Source organism: Uranotaenia lowii, chromosome 3 (assembly GCF_029784155.1).
Source record: "Uranotaenia lowii strain MFRU-FL chromosome 3, ASM2978415v1, whole genome shotgun sequence".
NCBI lineage: Eukaryota > Metazoa > Arthropoda > Insecta > Diptera > Culicidae > Uranotaenia > Uranotaenia lowii.
The window spans coordinates 325,746,557-325,766,847 of NC_073693.1; the positions used below are offsets into that span (position 1 = coordinate 325,746,557).

General features: G+C 34.5%; 1 protein-coding gene across 3 annotated transcripts in view; it reads right to left on the reverse strand.

Annotated features, from left to right (window-relative positions):
- LOC129754547 (laminin subunit beta-1-like) overlaps positions 1-16,148 on the reverse strand; it is a 61,232-nt gene extending 45,084 nt beyond the window's left edge. The window contains exons 1-2 of one of the 3 annotated variants that reach the window (XM_055750684.1): positions 15,999-16,148; positions 9,591-9,974 (exon numbers count right to left, since the gene is read on the reverse strand). The gene's annotated coding sequence lies outside the window, so the exon portion shown is untranslated. The remainder of the gene's footprint in view (positions 1-9,590; positions 9,975-15,998) is intronic. The other 2 variants (XM_055750686.1, XM_055750685.1) reach the window with 2 other exon arrangements.
- Positions 16,149-20,291: the final 4,143 nt, after the last annotated feature.

The window sequence follows — 20,291 nt, forward strand, 5'->3', positions numbered from 1 at the left end:
TGTAATTGTAATTTATTTTTGAAAGCTCGAAAAAACTGAACACTTTTAGGACTTATTTTCGAAAGTAATGATTTTAAATGAACAAAGAATAATAAAAAAGAACTTTAACTGAAATAATTAGATACTTTTAGTATCACTTTTTTACTATTCTTATGTATGCATTTTTCAAGCAAAAATGATATAGGAAAAATTTTGTCATTAAAACCCCTTCCATGAGGCAGTTCTTCCTACGGCCCTGTGTCATATACTTACTATATCATGATAAAAACGAGTGCTGTGTCGGAAAATTGCAAAAAGTATTTTAACATTTAAAAATGGCATGACAGGTAACATTTGCCATGCTATTAATGTTTTTGGTTGAATAGAATGTAAGATAAACTTGTGAAATGTGACTTAATCGAATCGAAAAAATCAATTATTTTTTCAAAGTTTGCATATTCCCAGTTGCATTTGCAGTTTCCAAAAAAAAATAGGCACTTTTGGCAAACTTCGTAATTTTTTTTTAAATGTTTAATGATTTTTTTAAATTCTGCTTGTCATTTCATTATTATTAGCAAATGTTATTTGACTAAGTTTTGAATCAACAAATTATATTCTACGTAGAAGTTTATTCTAGTGAAACTTCTGCGCTTTTTTATGTGATTACCTTGAATCTTTAATTTTTTACTAAGCTTCTGTAAGTCTTTTGTCAATATTCGGTCAACTTACTGTTGTAAAGCTATTTTCAATCTTGTATCACTTTGTTGTCACTTTTTTTTGAAGATCTTCCAATTGTTACGTCATGGCTTTCTCTATTTAACTGTCATTTTTTTTCAATAGTGAGCCAAACTTACCTCGAGTCTATTCTTTAAACCTTTCGTCAAACATGAGCTAGTAAATTTCAGTACAATTGTAGAATTTTCAATTTAATTTGTGTCTTCTTCAACTGTGTTAGTGGCTTTGAACAAAATCTGATTTGGATGTACATATGCTGAACTTGGAAAATTCGTAGGTTTGTTTTTTCAAAGCATATGCATAAACTCGAAGTTTCCATCGTGCTCAGTTGTCGTATTCCTTCGATTACGATCATCTAGTTCTCCCCCAATGGTGTTTCATAACTTTAAGACAATAGTCACCATTCCTAAATCATCAAAACTCATTTCGGTAAAATGTTCCTTTTTTCCAACGTATGCCATTCTATAAGTGAGGCAAGAGCCTTTAAAAAACTTATACCGTTCTATAGGAATTTTTGAAATCACTAATTAGTTACTTTTCGACTTGATCTGGTCACTATTTTTACCCTTATTTTACCTTAAAGTAACTATTTTGCCCTACTTTTTTGCCTCATGGTCGCTTCTAGCCCTGGAGTGGTTTTCGACAGTCTCGTTATAGTTTTACTCATGAACAATAACAATTTTCAAACTGATTTTTCGACTTATGCGTATTTATTCTTATGAAATGGTAAATTATTTTTATTTTGAACCTTTTTCTTTGATTACTGAACAAACGAAGGGAAGGATTTCGTTTTTTGACATGCATGTTTTTTTTTGCATTAAGACGTTTTTAAACACAAATAAATTTGTTTACGAAGCATTAAAATAAAGAAAATATTTTCATAACCCATTTTTTTTACATGAGTCAGTTTAGAATCGAAACAAGATTTCAGACCAGTAAAAATTGGCGTACTCAAACAATGTGAAATCTGTGTGAAATCTATTTTCGACCTGTAATTCTTCAGTTTATGATTTACAGAAGTCTCAGTATCGATCAAAAATTGATTATTTCGAACTTCAAGGTCCCCGTTGGTTTTTGAAATCGCCTTACTTGTATAGAGTTTTCAGAACATTAAAGATATTGGGTGATCTTCAAATTCCAAACAAAAGAGTTAACAGCATTCAGATTTTTTTTCAAATCAATACCCAAAACCCGGTTATATATTTTTTTTTATTTGAAAACAAGTTAAATGGAATACCATGGAATTTAGTTTACAAATTGATACAGGAAAATTTTCGCAAATGAATGTTTAGGGACATAATCCCCTTTTTCAAAAGTAGGAAAGGTTTCGAAATAAAAAAAAATTAAGGATCTTCTTAACAAAAAAAATGGCTCATTATATCAAAATATGTTATATTTACTTTCTATAAAAGCTGATTTAAAAAAATGAGCAGGGTGTTCCAGTAAAATAAGTAGGCATTTTTTTTTTCTTAGCGGCCCGCCACACTCCCCCACACCAAGAAGCTCAAATGAGCCCCCTGGTAATGGACGCTAACTGTTCTCAGCATGTCTGACAGCAAAAGGAAAAACACAAACGCGAACAAAAATTTACTCATGCTGAGAACTTTAATAATATTGTTACTTATAGAGAATTCGTTTTCGTGTGGTGGTGCACCGGGGCACTACCGGTAGTGCACTTTTTGCTGTTTTCATGCTCGTTTTCAGGATGGGTAGTCCACTGGTAGTGCACCATAAAGTGGACGGTGGAACACTCTGAAAATATTCGGTGTTGCTTGCGCTCTCACCAATACCATCATGAATTTTGACAGCACATGCTTCCCGATGTAAACAAATATCAGCTGGTTGGTTTATTTCTATACCGTATAAATTGCGTTCGAGCTGTTTTTTTCTCTTTATTATCCCGAAGAACGGAAACTTGTTCCGGATTCAATACCAGTGCCGTTTCCAACAGAGGCGGAGAATTTCACCTGGATGGCACGTTCCAAAGCAAACAACGCTTCCAAGAAGAAATGTGCCCAGAAGGCTTGCTGCAATCAGTTACAGGCGATGCCGAAAAAGAGCAGCAAATCCGAGTGCAAAAAGGCCAACCCAAAGATCTGGTGGAATCGCCCAAATCGAAAAGTTTTTTTGTTCGGAAGGGTCCTATAAGTTGGTCTCCACAGCAAGAAGCGTTCAGCTGCATCGAAGCTACTCTGCTTCGAGCTGTGCCTTAGGGTGACGATGGTCGGTTGCGCCAAGTCCCGGATTCCCACCCGGTGCCCTTCAAAAACGGTAGTTCGAGACTACACCCGCATTGGGAGCTTGAATTTCGTTTCGGTCTGTTAGCTAAATTTTCTCCCCCGATTTCCGCGATCTGAGTTCGCCAATTTGACTTCCAAGAATTTTTCTTTCGTCATCTGAAAACGGAAATAGGTACTCGAGGTATTTGCGAGGAATAAACGTTCAAAATACCGGAACCTTCAAGCTGGGGTAACTGCAGTCTAGCAGCAGCAAACATAGACCACCCAGAATCAGCTGGTATTGCAGTTATCATCAGAGCCAGAGGCGAATCTACCAAGGAAAATAAATCTGAAATCTTCACAATTCAACATAGTATATAAATTCATGCTAAAATTTTCATATTATTTAAAAGATAATGATCAACTAAAGTAAATTTCATTTCAATTTTCGAAGTCAAACGAAAACAAATACCAGCTGTAATGGATTTTTGACAGCTTGATGTTTTCTGTTGACACTGCCGATTTCACGTACACCAACAAAGGCTGGTGCGAAACTCGATTCATGCTCGTTTTCATCGTGGAAGGTGCAACACTTTCGGGTGGTGAAAACAAATACGGTATTAGTGTGAGGAGATGTTACGTTACAAAACTTAATTGCAACATGAATCTCAGTGGATATAATATTTCCTTTTAAGAGATCCATGTACATTTTTTGATATTAATTACTAAAATTTATTATGAAATACTACAAAAAATTTATTAAACTACATTTAATTATACTAAATTTACAGCTAAGAAAAATACAAGACAAATAATAAATAACTTCTGAATAGTGGTTGGATGTTCAACGGCTTAAATTTTCTTTGAAATAATGTATAAGTTTGGTTTTGAAACAGTTTCTATTCGTTGAATTTTTTATATCTTCAGGAAGAACGTTGAATTTGGTTGGACCAATAAAAGAAATTCGGCGTTGACCACGAGAAGTTGAAGATGTGCTGCGTACTAAGTGATGAGAAAAGCGGGTGTTATGGATTCTAACTCCTGTTGTAAATCTCAGGCTTTGACTACTGTTTGAAGAGTGCAAATTATCAAATACATAAATTATTGTTTGTAAATCGCAAAGTTGATTTAGAGGTAATATATTGAGTGACCTGTTAGAATAGATTAGATTGGTTGGATAGAGTAGGGGAAGATTAAAGATAGTCTTTAGGCATCGGTTTTGTAGGGATTGTAGACGTGACAAAAGGGACAGAGATGCCCTTCCCCATATGGCGATCAAATAATATAAATGAGAATGTATGAAGGCAAAATAGAATTTTAGCAGAAGGGCGTGGGACGAATGCTTTGACCCTCCATAAGATTCCGCTATAAGATGAGATCTTTTTTTGTAAATTTTCAATGTGATTGCTCCATGACAGAGTTTCATCCAGAGTTATACCCAAATATTTGAAGTTGTTCACTCTTTCGATCGCGATTTCGGTGATTTTGGGATTACTATGAGGTTCAATTTTTTTTCGATAAGAGTGGAAGATCATATACTTTGTTTTGGTGAGGTTGAGAGTCAAAAGGTTTGTGGAAAAGTATTTATGGAGAACTTCTAAATCTTCTTCCATAAGCATGGTAATACTATTTGGACAGGTGCCACAGTAAAAAAGAGCTGTATCATCGGCAAATAGACGGGGAACACCATGCAGAGGTAGCTTGCTGATATCGTTTATGTACAATAAAAATAAGAGAGGCCCTATGTTGCTGCCCTGCGGGACACCGATATCTGAAACTTTTAAAGAGCTTCTTGCAGTTCCTAAACAAACAAATTGTTTACGGTTGGCCAGATAACTTCGTATCAAGTTATTCGCAGTGCCCCTGATACCATAACACTCTAGTTTTTGAAGAAGAATTTCATGGTTGAGAGTGTCGAAGGCTTTTTTAAGTCGAGAAAAAGTGCACCTACAATTTTTTTAGAGTCAATTTTTTCAATTACGGAGTCCAATAACTCGCAGATAGCTGTTAGGGTACTCGACCCAGATTTAAATCCATATTGGAGATTATACAACACATTGTTGCAGTTCAGAAAACAATTAATTCTGTGTATTAATAATTTTTCAAATACCTTGCTCACGACGCTAAGTGTTGATATGGGGCGGTAGTTGTTCACCTCAAGGATGTCACCTGATTTAAAGATTGGAGTCACTTTAGCTGTTTTTAGGCATTCTGGATAGATGCCAGACTCTAACATTATGTTAAAACATTTAGCAAAATACTTGAAAATGACAAATGGTGGATTTTGAGTAAAAGCGTAGGTATGTTATCGGGACCATTACTTTTTTTATTTTTAAGAGATTTTATAACTGTGATAACCTCATTAGCAGTTGCTGGGTGTAAAAATAGAGAGTTTGACACACGGTCATTTATTTATTTTATTTACATAGTATTCCGTCTTACGACATAACTTGACGAACATAATTCCTAAAATTCACTCGGTTCATAGCAACCGTTCTCCAATTTCTCGGGCACCCCACGTTCGCCAGATCACGCTCCACTTAATCTAACCACCTCGCTCGTTGCGCCCCCGCTCGTCTTGTTCCTACCGGATTCGTAGCGAACACCTGTTTTGCAGGACAGTCGTCCGGCATTCTCGCAACATGTCCCGCCCAGCGTATCCGGCCAGCCTTCACCACCTTCTGGATACTGGGTTCGCCGTAGAGGCGCGCGAGCTCGTGGTTCATCCTTCGCCTCCACACTCCGTTCTCCTGTACGCCGCCAAAGATGGTTCTTAACACTCGTCGCTCGAATACTCCGAGTGTACGTAGGTCCTCCTCGAGCAATATCCATGTCTCGTGCCCGTAGAGAACAACCGGTCTAATGAGCGTCATATACAGGTTACACTTCGTGCGAGGGCTAAGTCTTCTCGACCGCAGTTGCTTGTGGAGTCCATAGTAGGCACGACTTCCGCTGATAATTCGCCTTCGGATCTCACGGCTGGTGTCATTGTCTGCGGTCACCAGTGAGCCGAGATAGACAAAGTCTTCGACTATCTCCAGCTCGGTCACACGGTCAATATTCGCTAAACTGTTATATGTTGGATCCACGATTATTTTATTTGCAAGAGTTTTCCCGACGTTGGTGAAATAGTGATTAAATGTCTGACATACTTCATTTTGATCTTCTATAATCATATTATTAACTTTCAAGTTTATCTCAGAGTTAGTATGAGATCTACCTAGCATTGAATTAATGTTTTTCCAGATTTTTGAATGAGGTTTGTTGTTCAAAATATTTGCGTAATAGTTCTTTTTACAGTTTCTCTTGGTAACTTCAACTTTCTTGGAGATAAGGTTAAGCATTTCTCTTAAGTGAGCATCTTCAGGATTCCTTTTCACTCTTTTGATATAATTGTGTTTTATTTTTATCAACGTCCAGAGGTCAAAAGACTTATCTTATTTTAGCCAAACTCCATTTGCTAATTCAATCAACCGCCTAATCATGCCAAAACTTTGTTCTACATTGGTTTTTTATGAAAACTTCTTGAAAATTTTTCAAGTTTTGTCATAATTTTTGTTAAATTGTATGGGAGCCCCTTTGCACAAATACGGAAAACGCTTTGCAATATTTTAAATTATCTTATTACCTTGAAAATTGAAAAATCGCTGCAAGTTTTCAATACAATAAATAGTCTGAACATGTCAAAATTGATCCAATCATCTCAGAATAAAAAAAAAGTGTTTGTAGATAATTTGACGAAACTCACTTAAAAATTGTATGGCTTATGTCATATGTGTTCATTTTGTATGGGAACCCACTTCTTTTAAGTGGGAGTGAAACCCCAAAAACTCTCATATACCAAATTTTTCGTTGATCGATACAGTACATAGATTATTTATCAAATGCTCGCAATCTGAAGTCAGTTTATCTTTAGTCGAAATCACTCTAGTTTATGAGATCTTCCACTTTCTGCGGCTAAAAATAAACCTCGTATTAGATATAGAAAGGGGAAATTGTTATTGAATTTATTTCTTTAATTTACATAACGGATATTGTTTTGCATACTTCCATCTCCCAGCGTCCAAATGTTTTTTAAAGTCCTGCGTTGGAAAAAATTCCTGTTGTAAAAAAAATAACGGAAGTTACATCATGTGAAACAATAAGGTCTCTACCTTAATAATAAAATAATCTTTTAACCTTTTTCATTTAATTTTATTCAAACGGTTTATGTCTGTCTCAGTGTCTCATTCACTATTTAATATATTTCTAAGAATCTTTTGCTCAAATGACCAAGGCGTTACTAAATCAAGCATATCAATTATTCTTTAGAAACTTTAAGAGATTGTACCTGTTCTGAACATTTTATTTTTCTAAGATTTTAAACACGGTGGATAATTCATTTTCGAAAATAAAAGAAAATATTGAGGTTAATTTTAAGGTAAAATTTAGGTAAGGTGACAGATTATTCCAAGCTTAAAAATACGTTGTCCAGGACTTCACAGAACTCTTTTCGAAGCCTAAAATTACTTTTCTTTAGAACATTTGAAATTTTAGTTAGCAGAGGTTTTAATTTTAGACTTCAGAATAATCGGTATTTCAGGCTTAATTTCCGTTGAAAGTATTGTTATTGAGTTATTGTACATATCTTTGAATACGAAATTTAAATGTTCTCATTTAATAAAAAAGTTTAAATAAATCGACTTTTACAGTTCATCGTATTATTAACATTTTTCTATACAAAGTTTTAATTTTTTGCTACAACTCTGAACAAATTCTAGAAAAAAACTGGTATCTCTCAGTGATTAAAAAGAACCCCAAAACCTTAAAAATGTTAAGATCGAATCAGCCGAACTGCAAAATAGTTAAAATGGGGGGGCAAATATTGAATAGCTGCAAATTTTTTTGAAACCGGTCCACAATTGCATGGAAACCTGTCAATTAAATGTGAATAAACTACGTACATATGTATAAACAAGAAGACGTTGATGTTTTAGACATGTTGTCATAGGTAAGGTTTTGGGAAGCATTTGTTGAAAATTTTAGGGCTTTACATTGATTTTTTTCTGCATGTTTTCTTAGTAAAAAAAACCAGTGAATATAATAAAAACCGAAAAAAAATCATCAATTATTCAATGGAAAATTCAGAAAAAAACTTAGGGAATAGAATAACAAATAAAAAGAACGCTGTCTTAAAAATGGCTCAAGTTTTATCGTGTTTTGTATACATAGATGTCGTGTGACTTATGAGACCCTCGTTTTTTTTTTACAATTCGTTTATTTGAAACGGCTCAAACAAATTAGTTTAACGGAGCCGGGAGACCATTATATTAATTAACATAGCTTTTTCACATGGCTTTTTTCACAATGTTGTCCATTTTTCTTTTTTAAGGATTCAAGTAAGAGACCCTCGTTTCAAAATAGAAAGACGTCCCAAGTAAAACAAATCACATTCCCATATATTTGGACCCTCCCCAGTTTTGAAAAAGGGAAAGGTCATAAAATAAAAAAATCTTGTCATGTCTAAAACTTGTAAGAGTTCAAATTTCAAAGAATACATTGAAAGTGTTCGAGTGTTGCCGTTTTGCATTTTGTCATTTTGCATGATTTTGTATGGGAGCTCCCCGTTTTCCAAGCCGTAGGAATCGTAAATTGAATCATCTCGGTGTGTTTGAACTTGCTTGAGATTCAAATTTGATGAAAGTCGTTCTGAAATACATCAAGTTTTCACCTAATTTGTATTGGTTTTGTATGGGAACCCCCGCTCGCCGTTTTGAAAGAGCGAGGGATGCATAAATAAAATAAATAATCTTGCTATGTCGAACTTCCGTGTGTTCAAAATTATATAAAAATCACTAAAAAATTATTGATTTTATATGGAAATTTCCTTTTCTTAAGTGTAGTTAAGTAAACAAAATCATATTTGTATGTCGTAGCAAATTTCATTATCGCATAAGTTCTGCCGTTTATTTATGAATTTTGTATGGGTGCCTCAATTGAAAATTGAAAAATATTTAAATCAAATTCTAGTGTCGAATTATGCATGTCAACCAATGTTTATTCATCTAACCTCAAAATATAAAAGTTGTGTCATATTTTTAGTTGAATTTGTTTGAGAACCTCTATTATCAAAAGTGGGAAAGTCTTTAAACTATTATACACATATTTCTGCCTAACCGTTTATAAATTATATTGCAACAAAAAAACGCCTCCAATTTTGTGCATAACAAATCTTAATCTGGAACGAATATTCCAATCCATTCAACCGTTTCGAGTTCTTATTCCTTTCCCATAAATGAAATGACCTCAACAGAAATTCTCATCCATTTTTTCGTTCCCTTCAACGAATCGTAATCATTCACAATCCATTCGCTGAAACGTATTTCAGTCATCAGTGATCGTGATGCAACATTCCCCACAGTCCGGCGATGAGATCAGACTCCCCAAAACATAAGTCTAAACATAAAATCATGGCCGTTGTTATGTTTGGGTGTTTTTTTTTCAAGTCTTCAAGTTGCTTTTGTTTTTCTTACACCCGATTTCTCCCGCCTTTTTCCCTTGAGAGAAAAAAAATACTTCCCATATCTGTTCCCCCACACTGAATGACTGGCTGACTGACTGCGGGCAAACACTTAGCATTAATGGTTTCAAGCTTAAATACTACATTTGAAAACTTACTCTCCGGCACCAAGATGATATGACAATCTTCATAAAAGCAATTCCACCAGCGGCATATGCGGCCTTCGTTCACTTTGCTCTTCAGAAGGCTTTCCGAAACACTCCTTGTTTTTTTTTTTATTTTCGCTCTTGTTTCACTTTTTTCCGATCTTGATCACCTTTACTTGTCGTGGTCGGTTAATTTATCCTTTTTGTTACTTTTGTATTTCACCGCTCAAAATGATGCTTCATCCACTCCGATTGAGATTTAATCTTGACTTCTCACAACACTCTTTAGCACAAATTCCTCCGAGTTGAGCCACTAGGTCACAAAGCACTGGGAAATGAGACTGTTTCGTGTTCCCCGTTATTCCACCACAACCAGCTGGCTTCCAGCGACGATTTCTGTTAGGGTTTAGGAAAAACAAGCATCCAACAGCAGCTCCAGTTAGCGTTTCGTTCAGCATAAATGTGTCGAAAAATCTATTTCCAATTGATGTGGGTCCGTCCCCCCGAAAGAAAGTTTCCCGAGTGCTGGAAGATTAAGAGTGATTCAAAAAGGTCATAGGCTCCATGTATATGAAAATATCGAAATGAAGTTTTATTTATCAATAGAATATTGACCAGTGTTCTGGATTCGATTTCGTGAGAAATCTCATCTCAGTCCTGCATATCGAGTATCGAAAACTAAATAAAAATAAGAAATTTTTGATTATCAAATTCTTAAATCCGAACTGAGCTTGAATTGCGATTCGGAACCCTAATTTATAATTTTTAGGCAATCAAATAGCAGCCACGGTTTTATATGAATGTACCTAGGGTGTTCCAGTCTTCTTTTGATCCTCACTAAATTTTAAATTCATTTGAAGCATTGAAAAAGCTGTTTAAGCTATTTTGTAAACAGACAGGGCAATTAGCTCAAACACAAAAAATACCTACTTTCACAAAAGTCGATTTGCGACTGCTAGTTCGCGATCGGAATAAAATTGTCTTGCGACATTTTTTTTTTCTGGAAAATGATTTTCAAACCGCGATAAAAGTATTGTGACTCGAACGAACGAAATGCAGGAAACAACTATACAACATAGTTGACGGTTATGAATCAACCATAGAACAATAATTGATTCAATCATATTTATTGTTTAATCAACCATAGCTGTTAAGTTGAATTCATGAAATCAATAGTACAAATATAGTTGAATATTTAATTTGAGTTGATTTGTTTAACCAGATGTGTAAAATCTAGGCATTATTCCAAAACATAAAGAAGAAAGTGAAAGAAAATTACTTGAAATTCAATTTTTTTTATCTAATCTGTAGTGTATCTGTAGCGATCGTATCTAAGGATAAAAAAATGATGTTTTTTTTTTAAATAAACCTTTACAAAATCTTTTTTGGACAACGAAAATAAAACTTATCAAAGAGGAATATATGAGTTTTTAATTTGATTTTGCAAATAATGTAATTAAAATCGGGCCAAATCCGAGAAGTTTCTAACAAAATCTGGACATCCTGGCCAGATTTAATAAATCCAGGATCTATGAGCAAACCAGGATGTATCCCAGAAAATCTGCAATTAAAGATATTCAAAGCATAATGTCGGCATTTTTGAGCACGATCTACAGTGAAAGATAATCGGATATACCTGCAGTGATGTCAGTTGAATTTATTGGTTTTCATTGTCAAAAGACAAACCCCTATTAAATAGCTAATAATTTTTTTCTAACTATTAAGTTACGAGGCTATGTTCTTCGACAAAGTTGTTCAATGATAAATTTCTTTTAAACAATTTATAAATTGGCACAAAAACCATTAACCAGGTTCCGTTCCACAGAAAATAATCATGTTAATTTTCCAGAACAAAATATCAAATTTTACCATACAACCTAGAAGTTAAAAAACCACAAATCGACTCAGTCCAATGTACAGTTTCCTGAATCTATGAAGAAATGTGAAACAACGTCCAATAAAAACTTCTAGAGAATAAAATTTGCCTTACAAATCCAATCGAGTAAAAAATCTGAACTGGAAATCTGAGAAGCAAAATTTTATAATTCTTATTCTATTGATAAATCTAGTTCTAAATTCTGAATTTGTCTATGAACTCTAAATTTCAAATCTGAATTCCGGATCGGAATTTTGAATCTGAACTCTGAATTTGAGTTCTAAACCTAGTATTTTAATAATTAATTTCAATTCTGAATTCAAATTCCTTAATTTTAATTTTAAACAAAAATTATGAATCGGAATCTGAACTGAACTCGAAGTCTCAGTTCTTACTATGAATTCGGACCCTGATATTTTAACTCTGAATTATGAGTACCGAGTATAAATGAATTTCGAATCCCAATTCACACTAGATCTGATTTGCTGATCTGAAGGCTGAATCTTGAATCTTAATCTGAGTTTGATATTTCAATTATTAATCAAATTTTGATAGATGACTAAAATTATTCACGTGTAATAATCTCGACTCAGAACTAAACCCAAAACTCCGAAATCTTATTCCAGATCCACAATTCTACTACAGTTTTTCATAAAATTTCTCATTTGTTGATAGAAATCGAGTCCCGAATATCGAATTCCAATAAGATAAGACTTAGCTTTCCAGATTGCCTAGATGTTGCCCGATTTTGTTCATTTATTAGCAAAATCAAACGAAAATGAATTGATTCATTAGAAATATAATTAAGAATTTTGCGTCCAATTTTTTGAGCAAATTTCATCAAAATTTCAATGAATAGTTTTTTTGAAACTTAAAATCGGATTTAAAATTGATTGATGTGTTTTGATAAGTGCTTTTCTTCACGGTTTTCATTAAATCATTTTGATTTTGGCAGATATTGAGGAAAATAACCCGAAATTGCACGGCCGGGATATGAGTGGAAAAATATCTGGTAAGTTTAGGTTAGAATAATTCTGGATTTTGTGGAACCAAATTTGTTTATATATATAAATTGGATTCTTTATTCAGTTTTTTGTTTGTTATTGAAATCCAGTTTGGATCATCATTGTGAAAAGAAACCTGATTCGAATCTTGGTTTTACATTTGAAATCTGAACAAGATGCATTTTCCATGTTCCCAACTCATCATTTTGGAATGTGAAAAAAAATTAAATTACAACTTTTAAAACTTTTGATTCTTTTGCAGAAATTGGACCATATGAAAGTTCCATAATAGTGATCCAGAATTGAAAAATCCGAAACAGTTGCATCATTCAACATTTTTTTTAGATTGAAAAATTGAATTTCAAATAAACGAGTTGAAATTCACACAGGGAAGTTTAGGTCAAACGACAAAAAAGAGGATCATCTTTTTTAACTGTTAAATTTGTTTTTGCAATAATTAGGTGAAATTGTATCGCACCGAGAAGGAAATTTATACACGAGGTTTTTTTAGACATGGTCAATTGATTACTGATTTCAAATTTAGTATCAGACGACAGAAAAAGTGATCGGCCATATTACGGGTTTAACGTTTCTTCACAATGCATTTGGAAATTTATCTGGAAAATTCATACAAACTGTTCATGACATATTGCAAGTTGAAAGCGAAACGGAGTTCGTACAAGAGCAGCTAGTTTCAAATAAATATCTGAAGAAAGAATTCATAGTAGAAGGCGAAAATTCAAAGCTCAAATAAGAGATTTCTGGTTGAGGGTTTTGATACAAATTTCGATTGTGTGTTCATAAATAAATAAAATTATTATCTGGAAGCTAGATAAAAAAAAACGTAGTCAAATTTAGAATTCAGATTTTGAACTCAGGTTCAAAAGGCAGGATTCAGATCCGAAATTCAAATAAAAAAATAAGTTTCCGGTCCAGCTCGAAGTTAGGTTTTATTATCAAGATAAACTTATGAATGTGAGAATTTTATTAAGGATTCAAAATTTAAACTTAAGATTCAATCAGCGCCAATTTGGAAACACAAACCAGCCGCATCCAAATAAAATTTGGATCTATTTTGAAGATTTAGTTATTTGAAAATATAGATTTCAATTTTCACAAAAAATTTCAGAATTCTTAGGCCTGAACAAATTTGAAATCCTTCTTTTGTCACTCGGAGTTGGAACATCGCGAGGGGGGGGGGGGGGGGGGGGGGAGGCAATAAAAAATAATGCAAAAAACAAATAAATTGGAATAAATTGCACGAAATCTTGTATGCAACAAAATTGCATACTATATCATTGCACAAAACCTATAAATCAAGTAATTTTTAATCGAATCATTCAATAATATCAACAATACAAAAAAAGGAAAAGACTTTCATCTCCCAAAATTTCTATTTTTGTCTTGTAATCTTTCGAATATTTGAAATTTTTGTAGAATATTACATAAAATATTTCAAAATTATTTATTCCCTCCCTTCGGGCTTTTTGGAAATTTCGAAGGTGGGATGTGACAAAATAAGATATTGATATTTGTTCCAGCCTTAATTATAAAATAAATTATTTATGAATTTTTATTGGTCGAAGAACTTGTACTTTATCTCTAGCGAAAATTAGCCTGTAAATATTTTTTATTGGTTTTCATATTGCAAATTAAAGACATACACCGTCTTAGCCGATTGAGGCTTAACAGATTGAAAAATATATTCAAAACTGCTTAGTTTTTCAAATATAAAGTTTCTAACTAAAATTTTAAATTTAAATCGAATAGTAGAAAATGAATCTGATTTGAACCGCAAACATTATCTCTCACTTTTTTTTCTAAATAGTAGTAGTTGAAAGGAATTAGGATTGAATTAAGTTGAAAATTTTAATCATACGATTCCTTTTGATGGGAATTTTCTGTCATTAGTTGTCAACTTTCGTTGTACCATCGGGTGATAATTTGATTGATTTTTGTTGATTTCAAACAGATGGTCCATAGCTATTTCGTGTTCCAAAATTGTTGTTTGTTTTTGAGTTTCCAATGAGGTGTGTCCTGCTTCTACAACGCACTCTGGTCTACAATATCTTGACAAATGCCATTGACTGTTCGAAAATGCTCCAGAGAATAAACTTGTATGTTTCAGCTCATCGATTGCGTAATCAAACCATGTTTTAGCTGCCAAGAATCAGCAGGATAGTCTTCGAACAGAACCACCCCCTTTTCGATATTGTGAAGTGTTCAATGATGTTTCGCACTTATTTGACTATCATGTAACTAAATCAATGTTTAAATGCGCAATCCGTGACGTCACCTAATTTTTTCTTACTTTAATTTAGCTATAAGCCAATTTTTAAGCAATCAGTCTTCATGTATCAATAATTTCAGCAAATTTGAACCACCCTTGATCGCAACAGCAGCAAATACAAAGTTCGCACCCGCACCACAACCGAAAAGCCAAAGGGACGGACCGGGTTCAACAATCACCAGAGCCAACATCAGTCGGTCACGGCGAATTTTGAGAGAAAACGGGAGGCAACATAAAATAAACATAAAAACAAATCGTGCTTGTATTGGGAGTGCAACAGCATCCACCAAAAGGCAGCATGTGCCAAGTCTGTTGTTTCGTTCCGTGAGTTCAAATGCAATGTGCACTCCCTAGGCTATTTAAGACGTCTCGTCGGCAGCCCTCAAGTATGTTGGCCCAGCCGCCAGACGGAAACGAATCGAAACGGGATCGTAAAAGTGACTCCCTTGACCGAAAAAAACCGCACTACTCCCGTTTCTCCCAAAGTTGCGGTTCGATCGGGTGCTTCCACAGAGACCCGGAGAATGCAGTGGTCGTCGATCGACACGGAGATATTGCAGAAGGCAGCCGCACAAATCCCAGTCGAAAAATGTGCAGCCAAAAGAAGTAACTTGAAGTTCTGCTTTCCACAAACTGCCGCCTACCGCTGCCATCACTTTCCACCAACAACTCCTCCTGCTTCTTCTGTCTGTTCGTTAGTTCTCGAAACGAAAACGTCCAATTCCAACAGCTCAGCATACTTCAAGTAACAGCAGCCGCAACAGCAGCTACAGCACGACGATACAAATATGCTGAGATTTTCCTTTCTGGTCACGTCGACCCGAGAAGTTGCACCACGACGAGAACATTACTCCTTCTCTTTGCCCAAACCCACTAGCTAGGCTGTTCTTCTAGGGAACGTTACCTTCGGCGGCTTAGTTATTACACAGCCCACAATTCCACAACTGTTTCACAATCCGATCAGCCACGGCGATCAATGCCAATCACCTCCTAGAGCCCGAAAACTTCATCAATCTGGCACATGCATTCAAAGAAATTTGTCACTCGGAATTCATCCCCCCTTTCCCAGTTTGGAGCATGCTTTCGAAGGGCCCCCCGAATTCCGACCACGATGATTTATGATGATTTTTCCTTAAGATATCTTCTTTGCTTTTGCTTCCCCGCACACACCACACTCAACAGATCTTCTTGATCACCACCATATGTGCGCTGCCAGCCATTAGAGGCAAGCCATTGATTGCCATACACACCCAACAACAACATCCCAAAGCGCAGCACGCAAAAACAGCACAGAACACGCAGGCTATCCCTGTCACTCTCACTGCCGGAATACCGGAACTCCGACACACCACTTGGCCGGCAACAGCAACTAAAACGCACGTCCACCCGAGACGACCGATTCCACTCGACTGCGCCGATCCGACCGAAGAGAGAATCGTCCGACCCGACGTTTTCTTTAGAGTAGAGTAGAGCATAGCCGATCATACGCACACAGCATAACCCCAGGAGGAGGATTGTCGTAGTGGGTGTGTAAGATCATATGTATTCTATGCTGCTCATGAACGGGCGCACATGGTGCTGCCGGTGATGCCAACTGTTTTTCAGAAATATCTGAAAGATTTCAAAAAAAGGTCAGGAAATGTCTGGAAAAGGCTGGATGGCGGACCTTTTTTTTGGTCGCCAGAGAGACCATTGTGGTGGTGTCGGCGGTACTACGTCCTAAATATGCTTGACTTCCTGTTTTTCAACCATCTTCGTGACACTCCTCAGTCTCAATTTACTTATTTGAATTGTTCCCTGCCATTTTGAAACGAAAATTTTGAATTTGAACTGTTTTGTCAAAAAAAATCATGTCGAAACTCCAAATTCTGGAAATTTCTGGAAGAAATGACAAAAGTCTGGAAGTCTGGAAACCTAAAAAAATGTCTGGCAAAAGTCCGAAAAGTCTGGAAGATCCAGAAAAAATCTGGAAGGTTGACATCACTGGGTGCTGCACCCGCCCGTGTTGAACTAAGGCGAGGCGAGGATCGTTCCGACAAATCTGTGCTGATCGTGTGCGTGCGAGAATACGATACCCACCATTCAGTCAGATCATCGTGCTCACTGGTTGCCAGGGAAGGACTCAGGGTACTTGGCAGGTGCAGTTGATATCAATCTACGAAATTGTCACAATTAATTTATTTTTAAGTTACGAAAATTTCACTCATAAAGATACGGAAGGGAGAAGTGTTCCTATATGCACCTTTTGGCGCCACCGACCACCGTTTGGCAATACGGCAGATAAATCAACATTTCTAGTTCAGTTTGAAAGCAATGCGTTAAGATCACAACGCAAAAGTTTTAGTGCAATTCAAGGTCAAAAAATTGTATAATGAAAACAAGGCTTTGAAATATGTTGTTATAATATACAATAGGGTGGCCCTTAGTTATATGGAGGTTTTGAAAAGTCAACATTCACTGCTCCCACCCCTTAATATTGATCCTTTTATCAAGACAACAAACTGTGCAAAATTTCAATTGGAATGGATCACTTTAAAGCGACACTCAATTGCCTTCAAGTTGAAAATTTTTGGAAAAGGGTAAAAATTTTGATTAAAAAGTTTATAACTAATTCTGGCAACACTGTAAATTTTTTTAAAGTTTATCGAAGGGGAGACTTTAGGCTTAAACACTACTTTTTAAAAGACAGCAAGTAGTTTTAGGCTAAGTGAAAAAAGGTTTAGGCCTTTCTGTTTATATTTTTCCATTCCTTTTCTAGGTATATCTATATGAGAAAACAAACATTAAAAGAAAGTATCTGCAAATTTAGTTTTCTAAGTTTGAATTATTTTTAAATTCGATCAATTTTTTCCTGAATCTAGAATCTTGAAAATGAAACATTTGGAAATGTTTAAGGTGTTTCAAAGAATATTAAAGTGACTTTAGTAAAAATTCTAATTTATTTCTTGGAAATTTTGAAGAAAAAATACATAGTCGATAAATTGACAGAAGCCTAGTAAAGCCTTACTGCACGGTAATTTCAAATTATTCAGAGACTGATTTGTTTTGGTTCAGAAGTCTTACCATGTATGAATATGAAAACAACTGAGTTGGAATTAATCAAAATTCTGAGTTGTTTTCATCATGGGAGTTTCAAAACCTGGGACTTAGCGAAGACGCACACTTTTTCGAGCAAAATAGATGTAAACAACTCAGAGATTCCCAAAACCAAATTTGATTGTTTAGATGCGATGGTCGGACACAGTTAACGAAATAATCATGGTGAGTATAACTTTAAATTACATTTAAGATTGACAAAATACAGAATGAAAGAATTTATGTGATTTCAAAAGAATTAAAAACTAAATTAAACAAATTTATTCTTCTTCCAGCAATTTCTACGTAAGCCATCATTCACAACTGTAAGTATAATTTTCTCAAAATTTTGAAGTGTAAATCATTTTCTTCTATGGCGTTTCCCTTTTTCTTGTTTTTCAAATCAGCTCAAAACAAACCGACATGGACCGAATTTTCGAGGTAAAAATAAAATAAACTGGATATAAATATACGCATTTATATCCTAAATACACCACACAGCAGTCTTTTTCTTTTGCAAATCCGAAATTCTATTCAAAACAGCTTTAAAATTTCATAATTTTTTGATTTTTTTCCATTCAGTCGATCCCTGAACAAGTCTGAACCACCCTGAACAAAAACAACTCAAAATGCGCGAAAACTCCTACTATTCATTTCTGAGTTGTGCCGTTCTAATCAAAATTTGAGTTTTCCCAGTTTTGGCGCATTTAGAATTGTTTTCCTTCAAATCTGAGTCAAGGAGAATTAAAGTGTGCTGCACACATTTTTCTTTGATTTATACAAGATGGAACCATAGTCATTATAATAAAGGAACCTATTTCAAATGCATGTTTTTTAAACAATTGATAGTTTAATTGTTGAATAGTTTAAGTGATTGGTTTTGCTCCCTTGCGTTTGTTTTTCCAGTTAATTTTTTGTAAGAATTATTTATAATTTATACTGAATTAATTTTAAACCTACTTTTGTTATGTTGTTTACAAATATTTTTACATTACATTTTTACATATTCTTCGGTCTTTTTTTGAGGAATCAGATCCGAAAAGAAATATATTAAAAAAATAGAAACGTTACAAATGATGTAAAATCGTTCCTTGTTTAGATAAATAATCCTGTTGATGATTCCTTTTTTATTGATTTTCCATTCATCATTACTTAGATATTTGTAGCTTTCTCATCATAATGTGGACCTTCATCCCAACAGTGATTATGGTTGGAACATAATCTTCCAATAACAGTTTCAAGAGAGTCAGGAGCCAAATATCCGATGTATTATTGAAGCTGCTCCAAGAGTAGTTTTATTGTTTTTTTAGGTAAACCCTAATGAGATCCTAATTTCAGAAGTCGTCTTATCAAGTTCACTGGTTTTCAATTTATTTGTAGTGGTTTGAGCTACCACGTGTTGTGGGTACAAAGTTATGACCAAAACTGTAATATAGTTAAAAATCTTGGGATTTAATGTGAATCTTTACGTTCAATATGTAATTAAACAGTAATATTTGATATCTGGCAGCACTGTAGAACTGTAATTTTTATTTATTAAATATTCTCGGCAATATGTCTTTGAGGGTCGCCTCATTATTATCCGAATGAATTTTGCCAGTATTGTTTTATCATTAATTAGATCCAGATTGAGGGTGGGGGCAACGTTTCAGGAAAGTTTGAAAATAAGGGCCCCCCTAATACAAGGTGGCCAGTAAATCGGGAAAAACCGGGAATCAAAAAGGGAAAGTACCTGAAATTTAAAATCAAAGCCAGGAAAATTATTTATGGATAACATATTGAATTCCAACCTATGGAATTCTGCATGCATAAAACTATTGAATTCTGAAGTTCATTCTTATTATCATTTTTTTTCTCAAAAGCGGTAAAAATCGGAATTTGATTTGCATGGAAAAAAGGAAGGAACAAGGCGGAAATTTCTTCAAATTATCGTAGTTTTCTAGCTCATCGCAAACATAAAAGTGCTCTTAAAGTGTTTGAATATTTAAACACGTTTAATATTGCGACTTTTAAGTACCTAGCGATGTTATACGTTGTATTCAGTTAGTTTTTTTTATTAAATTCACAACTCGAAAACTAAGGTTTTGGCGTAACCTCTTTCTTTTATGGTTTTACTATTCACCAATCCAGAATTAATGGCGTTTAGTTTTTTTTTTTTTTTCAAAAAACCTCGTCATGCTAATCGAAACTATAAAAAATGAAGAAAAGTGGTGGGTGGTGGGCCGCTTTATATATGTAAAAAAAAGGATAACAAAAATATTTGAAATATTGGGTTTATGAAAGGTACCATTTATCAAAAATCTCCATATTCTATGCACATTTTTCATCATAACTTCAAGTTTTCATATCATATATGTTTAAAAAAAAATCTTATTGAATCCAAATTCCTTTGTTTGTGTCATATGTAGCAAAACTCTGAAATGTGTATGAAACTATAAAAAATAAAAATTCAAAGCACCAAAAGCACG